Raw genomic sequence first — 9278 nt, forward strand, 5'->3', positions numbered from 1 at the left:
GAGCACTAATTCCAAGTATGGGTCACCATACTTGGCCACATGTCACGTCACTTTTTCACTTTCAATTTTGCATGATTCATCAATAAATGACTCCTATGAGACAGTTCTTTTCAGTAAATATAAAAAAAGAGTGACCAATGTACCATAATTCCCAAAAAGAACGACTCACAAGTTTGTTCTTTCAAATAATCAGTTTTACAAACATTGAGGGGGACACACCCCCTCCTGTAGATTGGTCACTCTCGAGCTTGATGTGAGGGTTAAAAAAAGTGTCCAGAGCTTCGGCTCAGCCAAAGGGAGAGGCATTTCCTGATCCAAACATGACAGCATAGATTCTAATGAAACAACCCATCCGCAAACAAAACCCGCCACCTATTTTCTGGAAAGCCCTGCAAGCAGCACATTTCTGAGAGGCATCAGTTCTGCTAGATCAATCAGCGACCCAAAACAAAAGAGAGAGAGAAACTGAGGTTGGAAACAACTTGGTCAATAAGCAACTGGAAAAACCTCGCATTTTTGCAGCATGGAAAATGAATACATAGAAAAGAAGCCATCACGTTGACCAAATCATCCAACACTGACTCTCAACAGGGGAGTTGCTGCGAAACGGCCACCACAACAGAGTTGTGGCGTGGGTGATGTATGGATAGGTTGAACTACTACACAAACTGTGAGTAGGCTGATAAATATGTTTTAAATAACAGTGGATATGAATTTTCGCAGTGGTTAGACTATACATCATACTGTTTTAAAGGTTCGTGCCTATATCCTTTCCTAGAGCGGTTTGGCTTTTGATAGGTCGGTTTAAGTTATGGCACTCACTGCGGCTGTGTTTGTGTTGTAATAGCAGAGCAGACGGGCGTCCGGAAATCCAGTCCAGTGAAAACGGCTGCACCTCATGAACACACTTCACACTCCCCACCCCCAAAACTGTCCCACGAGCAACACGCTGGAATGTGCCACTGAGAAAGCACTGTGACTGTCTGTCTCACACACGCTCAACTGAGTGAGATAAAAAAGCCACACATGCAAAATTAATCAAATATGCAAAACAAGTTGTAGCACCACATTAGGAACAATGCTTGGCCTTGCACAAACCATCACATCCACTATATCTAATATGCATCTTTTTTGTAACGCCTACATACATTTTTCATCTACAACATTGAACATGATTATTTATTAAAAAATAAAATAAAAAAACATTAAATATGTATTCATAATATTTACTTTTCAATAACTGTTAGGAAAGTTAGGAATGCATAAACTGTTTAAAAAAAGTTTTTAAAAATTATATTATGTTAAATATATTACATTTACACAGGATATATTTTTTATATAACATATACTCTTTTTCCTCTCATATACAATTATAAATCATATAAAAAAATAACATTTATGAAAAAATATATATATATTTCAAATATGTAAATCAAATAAGGTTAGATGTGTCTTATGAAGACATCTGAAAAACACTACATCCTATATTGACAGATGAAATGCTTTCACCAGGGGGCGATATGGGGGACAAAGTTGGTGGTACTTCATTCTAAATTATTTTAAAATGCAAAAGCGCCAAACATAAGAACAAATACTGAAGAGATTTAAGTACAGGTCTATTGTGTTGTTTTCAAAACATTTCTTTTTCTATTGTAAAAAACTGAAGTCAAACTAGAGTCTCCCACTTGCTTTAAAGTAGAATGAAAAACATTACAAGTAAACAAAACGTCTAAGAATATTAAGTTAAGTCTAGTAATAAGTATAAGCTGGTGATTCATCAGTGAAACATCACCGCCAACGCCCCTTTCCTCACAAACTCTCTTCTCTTCAGTTTATATTTTCAGGCAATAAATGCTCAAACACATTAAAAACGCCTGTTAGACAGCAATAATTCAACTGCCTACTTACTCCAGCCAGTCTTTTCTAGACATCAAAGATGCTGTGATCCTCTCGAAGAGTTTTATGACTCACTTAAAAACTGTCTGCATGCATGTAGAAAAGTTACTTATGATTCACACTCACCGCTGAAGAGAAGCCTAAAGGGTCAAATATTGTATAGTTTGGAGAGGGCAGCCAGATGTGGAGATGAAGTGATGCAAGCGTGAACGTGACTGCAGGGTAAACGTAGTAGTAGTGAAATGAGGAAAAAAGTGCATGCTCCTCCTCTCCAAAATCCTGAACAGCCCAGAACTCTGGTTGGGTGTGGTCTGGAACTCAATACGTGCTGTGCTGTGCTGAGGAAGGGAGGAAGGGGAAGCTTTCTGGAAGCATTAGGTGTTGACAGTATGCACAAAATTCATTGTCGAATGCTTCCTTTTGAATCTGGACAAGGTTTACTTTGACTTCAGAAGTCAACATCACATGTCATTTGTCCCAAAACGGCCCGCTCAGAATGTGTCACGCATCTACTTTTCCTCTTATTCTCAAGTGATTTCGAAGGAGAGTGTGACAGATTTGGTTGGTGGTTTGTGTGTGTCTATATGTGGTTCTCTGTGGTGTTGAAGAAGACCAAGAGTGCAGAGGAAAGTCTTAGCCTGTTCCTGGCGGGAACTGAGAATGAGGCCAGCGGCAGGAAGAGTGGAGCAAGAACATTTAAGGAAACGGCTTCGACCCCCAAATTCAGCCACTGAATGCTCAGCTACCTCTCCCTTGTTCTTCTAAACAGCTGCTTCTGTGAACGTCCAGATGGCTATCCAGATATAAAATATCTGCAATATTTGTAGTTAAGTACATATAAACATAGACAGGCACTGTGTAGCTATGTATATTTATAACTCCACTATGCATATTTATTATGTAACAGAGCTATATTGATATACACCATTGTTTTATGCCATCTGCAGCCATCTGCAAATATTTGTCTATTCATTTCCTGTGTGCTCCTCCCTTTTGCATTACATCCCCAGGATTCTGGCTCCCTGGGTTTCCTGAGTGTGTGCGTGTGTGTTTATGAGATCTAAGCTAGTTGACTTTATGGGTTGACTGGATTGATTGGCTTTCTCTCTATTGGACTGGATTGATTGTACTTTCCTTTCCGTAAACAACTGTTGATGTTACAGGACATGCGGTTACAGGACCAAATATGAAAACCTTCATTTTATAGGAAAATCAAATCACCCACACTATTAAGTCCTAAAAATGTACAGTGAGATTCTACATTGAAAGTAAGTGATTTAAAAGTTTCTGAAATTTTTAACATTTCAAAAAAATTAAAGTGATGATATAAAGTAGAGAAGAAATATTTAAGATTCTACACTTTTTGTCTAGGTAATTTACACAAATATGCAACACTAAAATTTACACAAATATGCAACACTAACCTTGCTAACACTTTCTAGATTTCTCTTTTTGCAATAAAAGTACTCATTCTAACGACTCAAGTTAACATTTATAGCAACCCCTGACATGCCTTTATCATCCATGGGGGGGGGTTCAGAAAATTCTTTGGATGCCTGTCCAAAGGACAGTATAGGATTTGTCATAGGAAAACAAATCCTGTCTCAGTCTCAATCAATGGTTCTACTTATTTACAACTTGAAGCATCAGGCATGTATTTTTTATGCTTAACCTGGTGCCAAAATTCTTACAATGGAATCGGTAACTAACAGTGTAAAACTCCATTCTAGAAAGAAGAGTGAGTTTCCAAGCATGCAAACTCCACTCTTGAGTCAATGCATTCCTCTTTTGTCGCTCAGCTGTCATTTTGTGTATTCTGCAGTGATTACAGAGCAGACAAACTTTGCTCATGCTATATTCACATCCACGGTGGCTTTTGATGTGCCATTGTTCAATTAAAGAGAGCAGAAATACAACTAATAACCTTTGGAAAGCATTGCCAAGAGAAATTCCTATGAGTCGTTTTTACTCACAGCCCACATTTATGCTGCACAATGCATACAAGAACAAACAATCCCTACTTGATCATATCACGCAGATGAAAACTGGTTATTTTTTGCCTGCCTTGCAAAAATTCAGCTGTGTGTGCTTTTGTTGACAAAAATATTCAATCACAGAGGGATGTAATACACAATTTAATGCAGTAAAATCTGTATTTATCATCAGACCTTTAAAAAAAACTTTTAAACAGCAAAATTTTTGGAGTAAAAGTTACAACTGCTAGGACATTGCTAGATGCCATAAATGTCATAATAAAATACTTAATAAATAAAATAATATTGCAGTGCATTAAAAGTGAAGTGTGTAATTGCTGCACAACTAGCATCACTAAATCCAAGTTAAACCCACTAAAACCGGCCCCAAAATCACAACACTGATTAAGCCGATGTTGCTGTTTTGGGCAGCTCAGCCTTTTTGCCAAATCACCCTATCAATGGCTCATCTAAAAGTTACACCCATCACATCTATGCTTCGTTTACATTTTAAAAAGTTTCTGGTTTGGATCAGACAAAGCAGGTTTATGTGCTCAGACTTTGTGCTGGATGCCTGGATGCTTCTGGCTCAGTCAGTGCAGTGATGTGAAAATTCTGGCGATCCAGACAGCTGTGAAACAGCAGGCCGACTGCCAAACAGCACAGAATAAGGTGGAGCCAAAAACTGGGGAGGCCCCACCGTGGCCTCTCTACACCCTCCGCACCAGTCTAACATTGTGCTTCAGATCTCTGCCTAATGAGACAGGAAAAATGGAACAAGTATTCCATGTCATGCATTGGGAATGCTGTGTGCAATTATGCAGTCTCTGAGTCCAGTATGTGGAATCATTTTTGTTTATAGTCTATCAACAATCCATTGTACTTCCAGGTCACAGGCTCCTCCCAGCTTATCACTATTCTCGAATATAATTTTTGATGAACCAATGGAACAAGAAACTGTCTCTGAGTTAAAGCTGAAGTGTGTCATTTGTCAAATTACAAAAACAATGACTGTTTTCAAACAGGTTTCCTGAACATATAGTCCTGCCCCCAGTGTGATCCCATTGGTTAAACCAGTGTTGCTATGTTGGGATGGTTGGAATGTTCAAACAGCAATGTTTTGATAGTGCCACAATGTGTTAAACTTTTTGGGGAAATCAGCCTATGAAATGAATTATCTATTATTTAAGTGGTCATTCACATTTTAAACAGCTCTAATGAAGACCATATCTATATGTTCTTAGGTGGGTGTTTTCTTCACTGTGAGTGTGAACAAACTTAACGGTCTGAATAATCAGGATTCTTGAGCAGCCGGGGTGAAAAAGTGCAGAGGAGGAATGTCAGAAGCTGCAGGCTGTTTTGGAAAGAATGCTGAGGGTGATGACCAGATCACAGGTGGAGAAGTACGGTAGAAAAACCCTGGGGGCTGAAGTGGGTTGGATTACCATATATCTGAACTTTTTAAAAGCAATGAGTCCGTTTGTTTCCATGATAAAGAGCTTGTTTCCTTATGTGTAGATAAGTTCACCCAATTAACCATATATGCAAAACTCCACAACCAACCAGGAACAACATACAAAAAAATAAATAAAAGTCTTATAGCTAAAAGCATTCAAGTTGTGCAGGCATGTGCTGCCACTCATTTAAAATGCCAAAAAGAATATACACAATTCCTATATAAATTCATGTTTTATTACACTTTTAAATTGTAATTCAGAATAGTATATTTGATAATAAAATTAATAGTTACAGTTCATTTTAAAATAGAAACTATATGCATGTTTCCATTTGTTTTCCAGTTCAAAAAAGTAATACAAATATCAGTTGTAAAACTAAAAGTTGTAAAATCAAGTTCTTAAAGCAATTAAAATGTTAAATAATTGTTATTATTGCTGAGAAGCTGAGTTGGTCTTAAACTCTAAGCATGGAGACACCGCCCATTTGCTCGGGGGAAAATGGGGGTGGGATATTTTGCAGCACATGTTTTCCATACAATTTGCATTTCATCTTTCGTTCATTTGTTTAAAATGTGTTACCCACAGGAGAGCATTTGAGCAGAGGAGTCAAGAGCTCTCCAACCTCATGACAGAGACTCCTCTTTCACACTGACATAAGCAGACTGGATTGCTTTCTCCCTGTTCTGATTAAGCTCAAGTGCCCTCATAGCCCTGCAGAAGTGGAAGGAAATTAAGGCAAAAGTGGCCTTTGTGATGAATATGAATGAAAGGTTTATAAAAGCTCTCTAATTGTGCCCAAGCTTCTCGACAGAGTCTAGTTCCTGTCTGTTGTTGGAGCGGTTTTCCTTGTGCCAGCCCAACTGATGATGTGGGCTTCTGGCCAATGACGCAAGACCACACCTTCTGAATCAACAGACCTCAATAACCTCAATAAATAATGAAATATACTGTAGGTCAATAAACTTACAGTGAATTGGAGTAAATTGGTCCCATCTTAGATGAATGGCCACCTGGCTTGAGCAACATTCAAAATATAAGAACTTGCTTCTCAATAGACGAGTCGGAATTCACAGGACGTTGAAGTGGAATTTCATATGGAATGACAGGAAGAGGAATTTAATGAATTGCAATTCAAACAAATTAAACAGTCACACAATGGGGGGATTTCAAAAGTCCAACACAGCAACAAATTAGCCAAGAACTTCTATTGTTCTGTAATCCTTCTGGCATAGCTGTTGTTTGCTGTAGCTGTTTAACACAAGAAACCCACAACGATATGCATTCAGACAAAATGTAATTAGGCTATATAACGAAGGTAAATCTTCATTGTTACACTGTAATGTGAACGTGAATTAACTGACAACATGAAATCTGTTCAGCAAAATCTACGTTGCTATAGTGTAGGTTCAAATGTGTTCTTTTTGCCAGAACAAAATTTTCACAACTTGAACTGTCTTTTTTGTTTGTTTTTTGTTTTTTGTGTGTGTGTGTGTGTGTGTGTGTGTTTGTTTTTTGTAGCCAAGGTTAATGTGAGAACCAACAGTCTCTCCTAAATTGTAATTAATATTTAAATTCTATTAAATTCAAACATCCTGTTTGCTTGCTACATTGATTTAAAATGTCATAACTGAACTGGACTTAAAAGGTAAACTGCACACACTCCTGATTGACTTGCAAAACTTGCGACAAGAAGCTACAGAACCTCTTTATCTTCTTGTTATCGCTGACGGTGGTCAGAATATTCCAGGGCTGATACACTGCAAGCAAACTTCTAACACACCTTCATTTATTCAGCATTCAGCTATATTGACTCTGTGAAGAATGTCTTTCACACTCTTCAAGTGTCACAATAAAAATCCATTGGCAGTGATCTATCATTGCTGATGTGATTTGTAAGATGGGAGTGTGTTTGCACAGCTGTTTGAGGTCACTGCAGGCAATCCTCCCCGAGACGAACATCTACTGCTGCCTCCTTCAATGTGACTGATGATCTAGTACCTCAGTATACACACCCTAACATCCTACAAGACTCCCTGTCTACAATATTCTCAGAGGGAAAACTGGTATTGTAACTGGTATTGTAAGGAAATGCATGTCTGGATCTTTCCTTAGGACTGGATTAAATTTATACTAGTCAGAGTGCAACCAAAATAGAAAGCTCTCTTCCTTCCTGGAGCAACTGTGTCATAAATGGTGGTTGCAATGTCACAAGGCAAATTGGCTTGTTGGCTATGGTGACTTGCCATACATGGCTAGTTTGACCTGACCTGTAGGGTTTACTGGGTTAAATTTGGTCTAACCATACGATTTACATATACGGGAGGGACTAAAGTGTTAGGGATCACATACACAGCATTTTCCATCCTGGCACCGACACATTCTTACATGCCAAATTTGGTTCAGCCTCATAATACATCTTGGGATTTCATGGATTTCACCAACTGAGATTAAATTGAGCAAAAAATATTGAGAAATGAGCTATTCTTTTTGTAACATATTCAAAACCAAATCAAAGAAACCAAATCAAACCATCCAGAACTCAATCAAATGGGTGTAGTTTTCTTTCTGAAAACCAAGATTGAATGTCACCTTGCTAATGATGGAGCTTCAGTACAGGATCTTGGACAAGGTTCAATGGATGGCTTTCTGCTGGCACAAGAGGCGCTATGTGTCAGTACTACTGTGCAAACAAACTGGATGAAAACACATTTATCTTCTCCAAACAGAAACTAGCTTTACTCTCAAGTATATTCTGGCAAACAAAACAAGCCATAACAAAACAGGAGTAGTGAGTGCTAACTTGCTCTTCCTCTGAAACAGCTTTTCCACTGATGTCACTTAGGCCACGTAGACTATTAGATAATGTTAGCCAATATGTCAAAAAAAAATGTAGACAGTGTTAATCTCAAATTCAGTCTGGCTTTATTCTGGTAAGTAACTCCCATTTTCCAAGATCTAATCAATTCCAGATTAATAGAGTCCTATAGATTTTTTTTTCTCATTGAATTTCCATTTTCTTTTGGAAGTACGTCACATTAAAGTAAAATTCCAGAAATAAATTCCAGAAATAAAATCCAATTCTGCATAAACCTTCTTACTTTATATTTTACTCACTTCCTTCCTATTTTATTGAAAATGTTTTATTGACACTTTGCTTCCTATTATAATGTGACATCTTTATTGAACAATTCTTTAAAATTTCTATGGAGAAAATGAAAAGGAAAATGCCTCAGCGACCAACGCTGCTGAAAAAGTGGGCGGTAACAGTTGCAGTCTATTCACATTGACTTTAATCAAAGGACTAGACTCCAATCACTCATGACAACTTTGCATTGAAAGGAGTGTGAGTGCACAGAGTGCTGTTGACTATAAATCCACCCAATAACAAATACTGCAGCAAGGTGAAGACAGGGAACTAAATGACAAGTAATGCCTTTGATGCTCCAAAGCAGGGCAGAATTTGCATGCATGAGATGTGAAATGGTTGTGAAGAGCTGGCACTCTTTAGAGGTGGTTTGCATGCAAGTGCTGATTTTTTATTGCCATTTGAAACGGATCATGCATCATTGTTTGAAAAAAATCTATCACCTTCATAAGGAAAACTGGCTGAGACAACCTAACAGTGGTTGAAAAAATTGATCCAGATGGACAGAGCACTTAGACAGACTTTGCTAAAATATCCTCACTGTAAAACTACATTTTTACTTAAAGAGCAGGTCATATGGTATTTTAAAGTGTCCTAATATTGTGTTGGAGTCCCCTACAACTGGTTTAAATGCCTCTAAGGTCAGAAAACATTGTAATTTTCTCAGAATATACACTTAATATTAGAATCATTTGCCAATGATTTCGAAACGATTCGTTCCAAGCAAGTTCGGAGCAAACCCCTCCCTTCCATAAGCCCAGTGTTCAAACTATACCGTGGACTTTGGGGGAGCCCACTGGGTTTTTT

General features: G+C 37.9%; 1 protein-coding gene across 3 annotated transcripts in view; it reads right to left on the bottom strand.

Moving 5' to 3' along the window:
* Positions 1-2179, bottom strand: part of LOC107716808 (epithelial membrane protein 2-like) — an 18497-nt gene extending 16318 nt beyond the window's left edge. For 2 of the 3 annotated variants that reach the window (XM_016523386.1, XM_016523387.1), the window contains exon 1: positions 2023-2176. The gene's annotated coding sequence lies outside the window, so the exon portion shown is untranslated. Of the gene's footprint in view, positions 1-2022 lie in introns of all 3 variants that reach the window. The other variant, XM_016523389.1, reaches the window with a different exon arrangement.
* Positions 2180-9278: the final 7099 nt, after the last annotated feature.

This window comes from Sinocyclocheilus rhinocerous, unplaced genomic scaffold (genome assembly GCF_001515625.1).
Source record: "Sinocyclocheilus rhinocerous isolate Xijiao unplaced genomic scaffold, SAMN03320098_v1.1 scaffold1532, whole genome shotgun sequence".
In the NCBI taxonomy this organism is placed as follows: Eukaryota; Metazoa; Chordata; class Actinopteri; order Cypriniformes; family Cyprinidae; genus Sinocyclocheilus; species Sinocyclocheilus rhinocerous.